Raw genomic sequence first — 17,814 nt, forward strand, 5'->3', positions numbered from 1 at the left:
CAATTTGTTTTTTTTTATGTTTGACCAACCGTTATGTAGTGTAATGAAAAAATGCCTACATGTCAACATAATCAAATTCACACGGAGAGTCCTGAAAAAGTCCTGAATGATACTAGTTGAGTTAACGTCTTCTGCCTCGTCGACGACACCCGCCATGTAAACTGGTCAATCTAGGTACGTAATGTCACTTCCTCAGATGAGACTAAGGTATGCAACAACGGAATCAACAGGCAAACTTACGAGCATCAAACACGCCCACCTTCATGTTACACAAAAAATAGAACATTTTTCAATGCGATCACTATGGCGACCGTAAAACTTCCCCATAATTTTCATTAAACTCTATCTTTGGAAACCCTCTGTTACGAACTTGTCCGTCAGTGAACGACTTCTAGCACGAAAATCGTGATTACACTTATTTTAATGAGACAGGGTAGAGTCATTAAAACAAAATCTATTGATCTGATCACTAGGCGATTGGCTGCAATTTTAATGTTCATTCAGAGAAGTAAAACACTCTTTAGATTTTGCAATGACACGTGTATCTGGTAGACCAACCATCGTTTGTTGTGACACTTAATGTCGTTTAGGCACATACCCGTTTCCATTCCTGTCTCTGTGCCCAGAGTTAAGTACATGGAAAATAAATCAAGATGTTCAGACTTTATCGACTAGATTTGTCTGGTAAATCGTGGTCTTGTATTCAAAATCCCCATCAAGTGAATAGTTAACAACATATCACTGAGAAAGGTAGATCATCGAGCACATCTTAATACCACTCCAGGACCTAGGTTGTGAAAAAAGACATTTTGAAAAAAGAATTCGTGAAGACATTGAGGTTAATTTGGAAATATTTCATAAGAAACATTATTACAAGGTCGTATTTACCAGTCTGTAAAGCCGACTTCTAGTGACACGGTTCAAATGTTTTTGACGTTCCTTTATAATTTTCAGGTACACGTACATGAAAATTACGTTATTTATCTAAATGAATGTCACGTGCATCCCTTTATCTAGATTTTGACATTTTTCGATCCCTTTGGATTTTTTAGTATCACTAACGAGTCGTAGAAAGATGAAACAGCTTTATAATGTGGTTAAATTCATTGTTTTGCTCTGTTTCATCTAATTCTACGTTTGTCTTGAAAGATGCTATTCACCTGTGTGTCTTTCGGAAAATTTCCTACACCTTCATGCGAATTAGCGATGTGATTTGAATGTTCGAAGCTTTGTAAAGCAGTTTCACTGTCCTACTCAGAACACACGACTGTCTCCCAATCGATCCGTGTATTAGCCTCGTGATGAGCTATCTAGGAAACGAGATAAAGATGTGAAATGCCAAATGAGATGAAAAACAATGTTTTGATTTACAGTGTAATATTTCACGTGATAAGCTAAGCGAGGTCAGACTAAATAACATTGATAACAGCGATGCCAACTTATGCCGGGGTCTGCCATGGCTGGACCCATCAAATCAAGCATACTCTCAAGGACAATTGCAAAACTGACCAGTGACAGATGGCTGCGATGGTCATTTCTGTTGGCGTAGTAATTGATTGATTACAATAGTGTAATTGGAACAGAAAAATCATCGGACCAAGCAAGATGGCAGCAAACGTCGCCAGTCAGAACCAGTCTGTTGAACAATGGTCTCCAAGTGAGGAGTATTACAGGTGCCAGCAAGCTCTGTACATACATACAACTGTAACAACGGATTGTCATTATTCCTGAAGTAAACCACAAAGATAATCAATCATATCAGTATTTCAACTTGTTTTAATCAATATTGTCAATATGTTTCCGTATTCTGGACGGCCTGTCATACAAATGACCCCAAACTGTGTAGTGCCCATTGAGAAGAACACAACATGATATTTCTCTCGCATTACTGCCTGAATGTAATGACAGTTTATATATAGTCCGATGAACAGTACTATGAAAACAAAGGCAAATCTCTCTATGGACATCAACATTGTGATTGGACAACATTATGCGATATCGTGGTAACTTTGTGAAAATAATTCGCGGCTCACATCGTCCTATTTGTAACGTGTTCTCTTCTCTGTAAAAAATGTAAAAAAAAAAGTAATACAAAGCAATTCCCTGTGACCATTGGAAAACAGTTTGGAAGTTGTACCAAGTAAATAGCGATATGCGAAAACCACAAGAGAAAATTCAAATTATGTGAAACAAGGGAAAACTACAAAAAACAAACACAAAAACAAAAAACAATGCATTGACACAAATGTCCTTCATAGACAAAAGTGAAAATGACTCGGCAATCTTAAGGGAAAGCGTCTCCTGAATCATCTACAACGAGTGTCATGTACAGTGTAAATTTTAATCTATAACAGTAAGAAATATCTCCTTGTCAGACGAGATTAACAATTTTAGTCACAGTAAAGCGCACATTTTTTAAAAACAGAGATCTCATAATTAGATAGAGAAGACATTTTTTAGAACAAGGATTCCCTTTGAGTTATTAGATACCTTGTCGGATGACACTTTCACATTTCTATTTAGCAAATCGTAACGTGTTATCTAGACATCAAGATCAAAGAATACAGACTTTTGCATTCACTTGGGAATTGAAGATTGTGTTTTACACCATCACACTTCCTTCTTTACCATCGCCCATCTTCCATTACCATCACCCTTTTTTTACCATCACCCATCCTTCCTTACCGTCACCTTTCCTATTTACCATTACCCATCCTTCCTTACCGTCACCCATCCTTCCTTACCGTCACCCTTCCTAATTACCATCACCCATCCTTCCTTACCGTCACCCTTCCTATTTACCATCACCCATCCTTCCTTACCGTCACCCTTCCTATTTACCATCACCCTTCCTTCCTTACCGTCACCCTTCCTTCCTTACCGTCACCCATCCTTCCTTACCGTCACCCTTCCTATTTACCATCACCCATCCTTCCTTACCGTCACCCTTCCTATTTACCATCACCCATCCTTCCTTACCATCACCCATCCTTCCTTACCATCACCCATCCTTCCTTACCGTCACCCATCCTTCCTTACCGTCACCCATCCTTCCTTACCGTCACCCATCCTTCCTTACCGTCACCCTTCCTTCCTTACCGTCACCCATCCTTCCTTACCGTCACCCTTCCTATTTACCGTCACCCATCCTTCCTTACCGTCACCCATCCTTCCTTACCGTCACCCATCCTTCCTTACCGTCACCCATCCTTCCTTACCGTCACCCTCCTTACTTACCGTCACCCATCCTTCCTTACCGTCACCCATCCTTCCTTATCATCACCCATCCTTCCTTACCGACACCCTATTTACCATCACCCATCCTTCCTTACCGTCACCCATCCTTCCTTACCGTCACCCTTCCTATTTACCATCACCCATCCTTCCTTACCGTCACCCTTCCTATTTACCATCACCCATCCTTCCTTACCATCACCCATCCTTCCTTACCGTCACCCTTCCTATTTACCATCACCCATCCTTCCTTACCGTCACCCTTCCTATTTACCATCACCCATCCTTCCTTATCATCACCCATCCGTCACCCTTCCTTCCTTACCGTCACCCATCCTTCCTTACCGTCACCCTTCCTATTTACCATCACCCATCCTTCCTTACCGTCACCCATCCTTCCTTACCGTCACCCTTCCTATTTACCATCACCCATCCTTCCTTACCGTCACCCTTCCCATTTACCATCACCCTCACCCATCCTTCCTTACCGTCACCCATCCTTCCTTACCGTCACCCATCCTTCCTTACCGTCACCCTTCCTATTTACCATCACCCATCCTTCCTTACCATCACCCATCCTTCCTTACCGTCACCCATCCTTCCTTACCGTCACCCTTCCTATTTACCATCACCCATCCTTCCTTACCATCACCCATCCTTCCTTACCGTCACCCATCCTTCCTTCACCCATCCTTCCTTACCGTCACCCATCCTTCCTTACCGTCACCCATCCTTCCTTACCGTCACCCTTCCTATTTACCATCACCCATCCTTCCTTACCGTCACCCTTCCTATTTACCATCACCCATCCTTCCTTACCGTCACCCATCCTTCCTTACCGTCACCCTTCCTATTTACCATCACCCATCCTTCCTTACCATCACCCATCCTTCCTTACCGTCACCCATCCTTCCTTACCGTCACCCTTCCTATTTACCGTCACCCATCCTTCCTTACCGTCACCCTTCCTATTTACCATCACCCTTCCTTCCTTACCGTCACCCTTCCTTCCTTACCGTCACCCTTCCCATTTACCATCACCCATCCTTCCTTACCGTCACCCTTCCTATTTACCATCATCCATCCTTCCTTACCGTTACCCTTCCTATTAACCATCACCCATCCTTCCTTACCATCACCCATCCTTCCTTACCGTCACCCATCCTTCCTTACCGTCACCCTTCCTATTTACCATCACCCATCCTTCCTTACCGTCACCCATCCTTCCTTACCGTCACCCTTCCTATTTACCATCACCCATCCTTCCTTACCGTCACCCTTCCTTCCTTACCGTCACCCTTCCTTACCGTCACCCTTCCTTACCGTCACCCATCCTTCCTTACCGTCACCCTTCCTTCCTTACCGTCACCCATCCTTCCTTACCGTCACCCATCCTTCCTTATCATCACCCATCCTTCCTTACCGTCACCCTTCCTATTTACCATCACCCTTCCTTCCTTACCGTCACCCTTCCTTCCTTACCGTCACCCATCCTTCCTTCCTATTTACCATCACCCATCCTTCCTTACCGTCACCCTATTTTAACATCGTTCTTTCAATTTTACTATCGCTCTTCCATCTTTATCATCGTCCTTCTTTATAAAACCGCCCTTCCTTTATGGTTGTATATCTTTGCCCTTTTCAACTGATTTTTTTAACACTTTGCTTTCAATCCAGGTAAACACTAACAGGATATAAGGATCTAAATATAAACAGATACTAGATACGATAATATGGATTCATTGGGAGGTAAAAACGATGAGGTACCAATAAACATCATGTATATAAGTAGGACAGTAATTTTTACCATGAAATATCCATCCTTACCGTTACCCACGCTGTATTGATATCCATTTTATCATTCAGATAAACCCATTAGGACATATGCTGTAGTGATTGACTCTGACAGTAACTTCACCGTTACACAAATTATTTACACAATATCCATGTATCGTCACATAATTACACAAACTTCAGATATCGTCACAGTCGTTAGGAGCACAAACTACATGGTATCGTCACACCGTTACACAAACTACATGTATCGTCACATTATGTGATACTGTATGTCACGCCGTTACACAAACGTACATGTATCGTCAACCGTTAACAAATACATGTATCGTCACACCGATTTACAAACTACATGTATCGTCACACTATCACACAAACTACATGTATCGTCACACCGTTACACAAACTACATGATATCGTCACACCGTTTTACTAAACTCATGTATCGTCACACCGTTACACAAACTGTATCGTCACACCGTTACACAAACTACATGTATCGTCACACCGTTATACAAACTACATGTATCGTCACGTCGTTACACAAACTACATGTATCGTCACACTGTCACACAAACTACATGTATCGTCACACCGTCACACAAACTACATATATCGTCACACCGTTATACAAACTACATGTATCGACACGCCGTTACACAAACTACATGTATCGTCACACCGTTAAACAAACTACATGTATCGTCACACCGTTATACAAACTACATATATCGTCACACCGTTGTACAAACTACATGCATCGTCACGCCGTTACACAAACTACATATATCGTCACACCGTTACACAAACTACATATATCGTCACACCGTTATACAAACTACATGTATCGTCACACCGTTACACAAACTACATGTATCGTCACACCGTTACACAAACTACATATATCGTCACACCGTTACACAAACTACATATATCGTCACACCGTTACACAAACTACATTTATCGTCACACCGTTACACAAACTACATGTATCGTCACACCGTTCCTTCACCTTATTTTATCGTTTTTCTGTTACTATATCTACATGTATCGTCACACCGTTACACAAACTACATCTATCGTCACTCCTTTATACAATCTACATGTATCGTCACACCGTTACACAAACTACATGTATCGTCACTCCGTTACACAAACCGTTACACAAACTACATGTATCGTCACACCGTTACACAAACTACATATATCGTCACACCATTATACAATCTACATGTATCGTCACACCGTTACACAAACTACATGTATCGTCACGTCGTTACACAAACTACATGTATCGTCACGCCGTTACACAAACTACTGTCACACAAACTACATATATCGTCACACCGTTACACAAACTACATATATCGTCACACCGTTATACAAACTACATGTATCGTTACGCCGTTACACAAACTACATGTATCGTCACGCCGTTACACAAACTACATGTATCGTCACGCCGTTACACAAACTACATGTATCGTCACGCCGTTACACAAACTACATGTATCGTCACGCCGTTACACAAACTACATGTATCGTCACACTGTCACACAAACTACATGTATCGTCACACCGTTACACAAACTACATGTATCGTCACACCGTTACACAAACTACATGTATCGTCACACCGTTACACAAACTACATGTATCGTCACACCGTTACACAAACTACATGTATCGTCACACCGTTACACAAACTACATATATCGTCACACCGTTACACAAACTACATGTATCGTCACACCGTTACACAAACTACATATATCGTCACACCGTTACACAAACTACATGTATCGTCACACCGTTACACAAACTACATGTATCGTCACGCCGTTACACAAACTACATGTATCGTCACACCGTTACACAAACTACATGTATCGTCACACCGTTACACAAACTACATGTATCGTCACACCGTTACACAAACTACATGTACACCGTTACACAAACTACATGTCACGTCGTCACGTTACACAAACTACATATATCGTGACACCGTTATACAAACTACATGTATCGTCACGTCGTTATACAAACTACATGTATCGTCACGTCGTTATACAAACTACATGTATCGTCACGTTATTACACAAACTACATGTATCGTCACACAAACTACATGTATCGTCACACCGTTACACAAACTACATGTATCGTCACGTCGTTATACAAACTACATATATCGTGACACCGTTATACAAACTACATGTATCGTCACACCGTTACACAAACTACATGTATCGTCACGTCGTTATACAAACTACATGTATCGTCACGTCGTTACACAAACTACATGTATCGTCACACAAACTACATGTATCGTCACACAAACTACATGTATCGTCACACAAACTACATGTATCGTCACTCCGTTACACAAACTACATGAATCGTCACACCGTTACACAAACTACATGTATCGTCACGCCGTTACACAAACTACATGTATCACACCGTTAAACAAACTACGTCACACCGTTACACAAACTACATGTATCGTATACACAAACTACATGTATCGTCACACCGTTACACAAACTACACAAACTACATGTATCGTCACACCGTTACACAAACTACATGTATCGTCACGTCGTTATACAAACTACATATATCGTCACACCGTTATACAAACTACATGTATCGTCACACCGTTATACAAACTACATATATCGTCACACCGTTATACAAACTACATGTATCGTCACGCCGTTACACAAACTACATGTATCGTCACACCGTTACACAAACTACATGTATCGTCACACCGTTACACAAACTACATGTATCGTCACACCGTTACACAAACTACATGTATCGTCACGTCGTTATACAAACTACATGTATCGTCACACCGTTACACAAACTACATGTATCGTCACGTCGTTATACAAACTACATGTATCGTCACACCGTTACACAAACTACATGTATCGTCACGTCGTTATACAAACTACATGTATCGTCACGCCGTTACACAAACTACATGTATCGTCACACAAACTACATGTATCGTCACACAAACTACATGTATCGTCACACGTATCGTCACACCGTTACACAAACTACATGTATCGTCACACCGTTATACAAACTACATATATCGTCACACCGTTACACAAACTACATGTATCGTCACACCGTTACACAAACTACATGTATCGTCACGTCGTTATACAAACTACATGTATCGTCACGTCGTTACACAAACTACATGTATCGTCACACTGTCACACAAACTACATGTATCGTCACACCGTTACACAAACTACATGAATCGTCACGTCGTTATACAAACTACATGTATCGTCACGTCGTTACACAAACTACATGTATCGTCACGACGTTAGACAAACTACATGTATCGTCACACCGTTACACAAACTACATGTATCGTCACACCGTTACACAAACTACATGTATCGTCACGCCGTTACACAAACTACATGTATCGTCACACTGTCACACAAACTACATGTATCGTCACACCGTTACACAAACTACATGAATCGTCACGCCGTTACACAAACTACATGTATCGTCACGCCGTTACACAAACTACATGTATCGTCACGTCGTTATACAAACTACATGTATCGTCACGTTATTACACAAACTACATGTATCGTAATACAAACTACATGTATCGTCACACCGTTACACAAACTACATGTATCGTCACGTCGTTATACAAACTACATGTATCGTCACACCGTTACACAAACTACATGTATCGTCACGCCGTTACACAAACTACATGTATCGTCACACTGTCACACAAACTACATGTATCGTCACACCGTTACACAAACTACATGAATCGTCACGCCGTTACACAAACTACATGTATCGTCACGCCGTTACACAAACTACATGTATCGTCACGCCGTTACACAAACTACATGTATCGTCACGCCGTTACACAAACTACATGTATCGTCACACCGTTACACAAACTACATGTATCGTCACACCGTTACACAAACTACATGTATCGTCACACCGTTACACAAACTACATGTATCGTCACACCGTTACACAAACTACATATATCGTCACACCGTTATACAAACTACATGTATCGTCACGCCGTTACACAAACTACATGTATCGTCACGCCGTTACACAAACTACATTTATCGTCACACCGTTACACAAACTACATGTATCGTACATCGTCACACCGTTACACAAACTACATGTATCGTCACACCGTTACACAAACTACATGTATCGTCACACCGTTACACAAACTACATGTATCGTCACACCGTTACACAAACTACATATATCGTCACACCGTTACACAAACTACATGCATCGTCACACCGTTACACAAACTACATATATCGTCACACCGTTACACAAACTACATATATCGTCACACCGTTATACAAACTACATGTATCGTCACACCGTTACACAAACTACATGTATCGTCACACCGTTACACAAACTACATGTATCGGCACGCCGTTATACAAACTACATGTATCGTCACACCGTTACACAAACTACATATATCGTCACACCGTTACACAAACTACATGCATCGTCACGCCGTTACACAAACTACATGTATCGTCACACCGTTACACAAACTACATATATCGTCACACCATTATACAATCTACATGTATCGTCACACCGTTACACAAACTACATGTATCGTCACGTCGTTATACAAACTACATGTATCGTCACGCCGTTACACAAACTACATGTATCGTCACACCGTTACACAAACTACATATACGTGACACCGTTATATCGTGACACCGTTATACAAACTACATGTATCGTCACACCGTTATACAAACTACATATATCGTCACACCGTTATACAAACTACATGTATCGTCACACCGTTATACAAACTACATATATCGTCACACCGTTATACAAACTACATGTATCGTCACACCGTTACACAAACTACATGTATCGTCACGCCGTTACACAAACTACATGCATCGTCACACCGTTACACAAACTACATGTATCGTCACGTCGTTATACAAACTACATGTATCGTCACGCCATTACACAAACTACACGTATCGTCACGTCGTTATACAAACTACATGTATCGTCACGCCGTTACACAAACTACATGTATCGTCACACCGTTAAACAAACTACATGTATCGTCACACCGTTATACAAACTACATATATCGTCACACCGTTACACAAACTACATGTATCGTCACACCGTTACACAAACTACATGTATCGTCACGTCGTTATACAAACTACATGTATCGTCACACCGTTACACAAACTACATGTATCGTCACACCGTTACACAAACTACAAGTATCGTCACACCGTTACACAAACTACATATATCGTCACAAACGTTAAACAAACTACATGTATCGTCACGCCGTTACACAAACTACATGTATCGTCACACCGTTATACAAACTACATGTATCGTCACGCCGTTACACAAACTACATGTATCGTCACGTCGTTACACAAACTACATGTATCGTCACGCCGTTACACAAACTACATGTATCGTCAAACTACATGTATCGTCATACAAACTACATGTATCGTCACTCCGTTACACAAACTACATGTATCGTCACGCCGTTACACAAACTACATGTATCGTCGTCACGTCACACCGTTATACAAACTACATGTATCGTCACGTCGTTACACAAACTACATGTATCGTCACGCCGTTACACAAACTACACCGTTACACAAACTACATGAATCGTCACGTCGTTATACAAACTACATGTATCGTCACGTCGTTACACAAACTACATGTATCGTCACACTGTCACACAAACTACATGTATCGTCACACCGTTACACAAACTACATATATCGTCACACCGTTACACAAACTACATGTATCGTCACACCGTTATACAAACTACCTGTATCGTCACGCCGTTACACAAACTACATGTATCGTCACACCGTTACACAAACTACATGTATCGTCACGCCTGTAATTTCAAGCTTTCTTACTAATTAATTTTGTTGTATCAATCACATGTTTTCATCGTGTAAAAATGCGATGAACTCGTTGTTATAAGGCTGTCGTTACCAGAGTCATTATGCGATTACTACCAATCCATTTATTTCCCGTGAATATTTCTTAAAGTCATTATCGATACATTGGTCTTCTACCGGTGGTTTATTTTCAGTTTTGTTTATATTCTTTGCCATGAAACGTCTCCATTAACTTCCAGTACAATTAATTCAGATGTTTTTCATCTTGCTGATGTATCGAGGAGAATTATCTGCGCAGTTTGATGTGTTTGTTTTTGGGAATTTAATTTCCCGTGGCGTGTTATTTAGAAGCGATTTCTGCCAAGGTTGAAGGCTGAGTTTACCACTATCACAAGTAAATCTGGCACCTATCTCTTCGCCATGTTACATGCCATCGTATTTTACACAAACTTGTGTTAAAGCAAATCAATACATTTCAAATAGTCATATTTAGACAAGATAATTTCTGACAAGAAAGGACTTCATAATGTGTGCCAAGATTGAATGTTTTTCCCCGTTAATGTACTTTTGTTAGAATTCAAGGAATGTCTAAACCAGGCAAATATCTAAATTCACATTCTTCTGGGAAAAAACATTGCTAATACATCAAAAACATACTATTAAATAAATAAAGTGATTAGATCTATAACTCCTACCACCTTTAACAACATATCGATTCAATTTTAGAAACATTTTGAAATGCTCAAAGTGTATAATCTTAAGAACTTGAGAACTTGTAGGTGTTTTTTATTCACCACTTGCCTCTGTAACAGACGGTCGTCAACATATTCATATATGGTATTAAATTCCGAAAGATTGTACCGAATACAATGGACCTCATGATTAAAGCATTTGCAGCTTAACTAAAAAGGGTTGTGGTTTTGACATGCGCGTGAAAATGTGGTGCTTGAAAAGCTCTGCAGGATGTTTTACTTGTTACCTCCCTTACCTGTTACCTCTTCATAGACACCACTTGTTAGCTTATCTCAGCTAATTGAGGCGCCTTTTGTTGAGTCAACTCGTTGTCCGGTTGTGCCACATAAACACTAGGATAAAACTTGAACGGTACTTGTTGCCAGTGTTTGTTCAAAAGACTCTTTAAGGTGTTTAGGGTAGGGGCTTTTATTACGGTGTTTGGAAGAGAATTCCAAAGATCCACTACCCGTCGACTAATAGTCCAAATTTCAAGTTTCATGATCTTTCTATGAAGAGTATATGTCAAATTTGTGTATAGTTGAACCTGTGTGCTGAAGACTATTAGTTACTCGTGCAATCGTGAAGAATTACGTTAAGAAATCGGAGAATTTGATTCAGCAAGATACTGGATACGGGATACCGACCGCACAGAACCAAAGTCATCGAACATAGCGGCCACGTGGTGGTCTACATCCTTAAGTTTAGCTCTAGATAGAGACTCATTAGTTTCGTGTTTGATGTAGCTCGCTGTCGCAAATAAAAGCATTTGCGTGAAATCGTTCGGTGCCACATGCTCCACGTAAAAAGTTAAAGTACTACAATATTTGGATATTGTGGGTAGGCAGGATTGAAAAGATGGCGGCCGGAACAAGTAGAGAGGCATTTCAGCACAAATGAATGTACCGTGGCTTAATGACTTTCTGGATAAAAACAAGTTAAATATTCAATCAACACCAAGTAAACGGAAGATAATTGTGGTCGGTGACAGTTAAGATGTGGGTCTTCCAAAGAACGGTACAGATGAACTAATGTAGCATGATGTAAAAAGGTGTGATAGAGAGGATGGACCACGTGGTCAGCTGTTGAAATTTTGTTATTGAAAATACGCCAGCATTTATGATTGAATTATGAAAGGTCTTTATCGCCTTATGGACAGGCACTTGTGAAAGTGAAAGTACATTGACCAGAGTAGCAGGACACCCAGTGACATCATTGATTAGTACAAAAGATTAATTGAATTGTCAACCAACCTAAACTTGATCAAGTTAAGATAAACAGCGAACAAGGACAGGACAGTGTTTAGTCAATTAGTGGATGGTGTACACCCTAACGCCGTCCTATACAGATATTAGGCAAGCCTGAAGATATGGCTAAAGGAATGTTATAGTGATGAAGACAGCTGTTGCGTAGAGGCTGTTCTACGGCAGATTTCTGATAAAAAGATAGGGTCGGTGGAGGGCTGGTAAGACGCAATGTTCCGCAAGCTAATAGAGACAGACAGCAAACCATGAAAAGGAGAAGACAAAGTGAAGAGAAAATCAAATGCCCATAATGTGACGGATATGTTAGAGATATGACCCCCAGCCATAACATGCTAAGTGTTCGACCTGTGGTTTTGTTTGAAGAGCACAAAAATTACCATGGCAGCATGTGAAGTGTTGCTTTCAGGTGAAACAACGATGTGTAGCAAGGATAACTGTCCTTAATCCACAAGAACGGTAAAAAAATGACACAGATCAAACGAAACACGTAAGAGCGTTTGTCTGTGGTAGAGGATTAAGTGAAGGTTATACATAGTCTAATACATGATCAAATTAAACAGTCCGCACATGAAATGAAGGACAGCAACATGGCAGAGTTTAGAAGTAATATCCATGATGTTGTGAACAACAAGATTAAGGAGGCAAATACCCCCAAAATAGGGAACTCAATCTTATGTTCTGCAACTTCACGGAACCAATGAAAGACACTGCAACTGAAAAAGGCAAGGGGTCAAAGTCATATCTGGAATTTCATACAAAAGCCTGATAGTGGAAGTGTCGGAGTAACACATATAATCAGAATAGGGTAAAAAAAATAGGTAAAAAACAGGCCAACAAACAAACAAGAAAACTGACAGGAGGAAGGTGTAAAGTAAATAACGGAATTAAAGGGCCCAAACTTAAAGGACATCATAGTGTCAAGGGATCTCACACCGCAACAAAATCAGTGACTGAGAGACGAAATGTGAGAAAAGAGAGAGAATGGCGAGAATGTAAAAATAATGGGAAACAGGGTTGTAACAGTACAAGAGGAGAATAGCTGCAGAGATTCCAAAAACACAAATACTTGAAAGCGACTAGAAGTAAAGGGACACTCAATATAAGACATAAGAAAAAATAACCCCGTGTAGGGACTAGATTAATAGCAGGACTAGGAGACCTCAAATCTGGGAGTAATCTGTTGAGACGATAGTGTTCCACCTCAGAGTCTGCTCCCAGTCAAGTTAGACTTAGCACCGGTTTACTATCTGTATGAGAGGTTTCGACACTGAGTGAAATTTTAATGTGGTGATAAAGGAGCGGGAGAAGGCGTGTTTAACTATTCTTAGTTGTCAAGATCAAAATATGTCAACAGGGTGGAAGGGCCAATCGCAGACCAACATTACTGAAAAGGAAGGTTTACTGTATACAATAACATAAACAGGTACACAACACAAGATACATTGTTTGGGATTATGTATACAATAACATAAACAGGAACACAAGGTACATTGTTTAGGATTTTGTATACAATAATATAAACAGGAACACAACACAAGGTACATTGTTTAGGATTTTGTATACAATAACATAAACAGGAACACAAGGTACATTGTTTAGGATTTTGTATACAATAATATAAACAGGAACACAACACAAGGTACATTGTTTAGGCTTTTGTATACAATAACATATACAGGAACACAAGGTACATTGTTTAGGAGTATGTATACAATAACATAAACAGGAACACAACACAAGGTACATTGTTTAGGATTATGTATACAATAACATAAACAGGAACACAACACTAGGGACATTGTTTAGGATTATGTATATAATAACATAAACAGGAACACAAGGTATATTGTTTAGGATTATGTATACAATAACATAAACAGGAACACAACACAAGGTACATTGTTTAGGATTATGTATATAATAACATAAACAGGAACACAAGGTACATTGTTTAGGATTATGTATACAATAACATAAACAGGAACACAACACAAGGTACATTGTTTAGGAGTATGTATACAATAACATAAACAGGAACACAAGGTACATTGTTTAGGATTTTGTATCCAATAACATAAACAGGAACACAACACAAGGTACATTGTTTAGGAGTATGTATACAATAACATAAACAGGAACACAACACAAGGTACATTGTTTAGGATTATGTATACAATAACATAAACAGGAACACAACACAAGGGACATTGTTTAGGATTATGTATACAATAACATAAACAGGAACACAAGGTACATTGTTTAGGATTATGTATACAATAACATAAACAGGAACACAACACAAGGGACATTGTTTAGGATTATGTATACAATAACATAAACAGGAACACAACACAAGGTACATTGTTTAGGATTATGTATACAATAACATAAACAGGAACACAACACAAGGTACATTGTTTAGGATTATGTATATAATAACATAAACAGGAACACAACACAAGGTACATTGTTTAGGATTATGTATACAATAACATAAACAGGAACACAACACAAGGTACATTGTTTAGGATTATGTATACAATAACATAAACAGGAACACAAGGTACATTGTTTAGGATTATGTATACAATAACATAAACAGGAACACAACACAAGGGACATTGTTTAGGATTATTTATTTTGGTGTGGATAGTCGTTTAAATATACAACCGGAAGGAATTGTTTAAATGAAAAGCCATCCATCACAGATCTGGCTGAGGAACTACTAAGGAAGAGGAGCGATTATTTATACAAAGCAACACACGGGAACTTGAAGAAAAACTAACGCTTAAGGGCTTTAGGAAATGGCATGCGAAGGAGAGAATTACAGGGTTCAAACCGTCTGTTAACAGGATGTGTAGGAGTATTGTACTGTTGAAAAAATTGAGGTCGTTGAATAACACCATACATGACGCATAAAGCAAAGACTCTCATCTTTCAATTCGAGGGGACTTCAAATACAAGCAAATCAGCTGGGATTTAGAGTGCACCAATCAGCAACATGGCAGCCCTAGCTTTGACTTTCTTGAATGTGTAAAACGGCATTACCTTTCTCAACTTGTAAACGTACTAGAAAGAGACAGGGAGATTTACTAAGTACATTCGACTCTGTGTTTATCAAAGAAGAGGATAAAGATCTAGTAAAGAGGGGCAAAAGTGATTATTCCAGCATATTCTTTAATACTTTGTCACATAGAAACAGCTGAACGCCCAGAGATATAGTTTCTCTAGACAGAAGTATGAGAAAATCAGTGAGGAACTCGGGAATTGCAGGTGGGACACAGGTGAGGGATCCTGGGAGTACCTTATACAGTGTACGGAAAATGTGTACAAACCAACAAAAGGAGACCTTGGATACCGTCTACAGCAATACTAAAGCATTGGGAAAGAAAAGTATGGTTTAGATATGTAGGAAACAGAAAGGAAGCAACGCGACAATCATACAGACAGGCAAGAAATTCAGTTACAAGCATTCAGAGAGAGATGCCCTTAGGATATACGAAAGAAACTTAGCAGGTGAATTACAAAAACCTTCTGGAAATACATCAAGATTAAAACCAAAACAAAGTCAGGAATTACATCAAGTGAGGCAAAGGACGGGAGTTTAGACATGGAAGACAAGGATAAGGCTAGCGCAATAAATATATAAAAATATATTCTAGCAGACTTTTCATCAGGGAACGAACAAATCTACCCACCCCAAAAGTAATACGGTTGTGGGAGAAATATCAGTAATACGAGAAAAGATTCTAAAGAAAATATCAGTTATAGACGCATTAAAACCACCAGGATCAGACAGGATACACCATAAGTATTATACGAGGCTAGGAATAGAATATGTCACCCTCTGAAACTTGTACTCAATGAATTAGGGAAAATACCAAATGCCTGGAGAGAGGAAAATAGCCCTCTCTACAAGAAAAGGGGAAACCTCCGTTAAACTACAGGCCAGTCAGTCCAACGAGTGTAGTGTGTATGGAATTAGTCATGAGCGTTGCTATCCTATAGTATCTGTTGTCAAATAATCTGATGGATGAAGGGCTTTAAGGATTCGGTAAAGGAAGGTCAACAACATTACAATTACCGGAAGTGCTAGACAACATTACAAAATAAGTGGAAATGGTTTAGATATTTGCGTATTCAGACTTCCCAAAGGCGTTTGACACAGTGCCTCATTGTAAACTGTGTTTAGAAATAGAAGCATCAGGGATATATGAGGAAACAGCTCAGTGTATTTATGACTTCCGGCCGCCAGGAGACAGAGAGATAGTGAACGGTTAGAAGTCAGAATGGTGTAGTGTGAGTAGTGGAGACTATAGAGGAGTGTGTTAGGTCTGGTGCTTCTCGTCTTTATTAATGATTTACCAAAAGAAACCGCACCAACAACAAAATCATTCGAGGACGACACAAAAGACAATGATCTCAGCAACAAAGGACAAGACAGGGAAACGAATCAAGTTTATATAGATAATTAAGGAAACAAGTGGCAGCTGAAATCTAATGCAGAGAAATGGAAAATGGAAATCAGGATATTTCGGTAACCTTCAAAATATCTACATTATAGACGGGGAAGAAATGGAAACAACAGTATACATCACTCAGTGTTCACACATTACTGTGAAAAAGCAGACATTGGGACCTGCTCAGAACATCATTCATGTTCATGAACGGTCTAATGTTTATTTTCAAATCACTCATAAGACCACAACTGGAACATGGAGTGACGGTTTGGAGTCCAGTTCTAAGTAAAAAAAATCAAAGATATCGTATCGGTCAAGAACATTCAAAGAAAGGCA

This window comes from Ylistrum balloti, unplaced genomic scaffold, assembly GCF_031769215.1.
Source record: "Ylistrum balloti isolate Yb309-2 unplaced genomic scaffold, AGI_CSIRO_Ybal_v1 Utg369954, whole genome shotgun sequence".
Classification (NCBI taxonomy): Eukaryota; Metazoa; Mollusca; class Bivalvia; order Pectinida; family Pectinidae; genus Ylistrum; species Ylistrum balloti.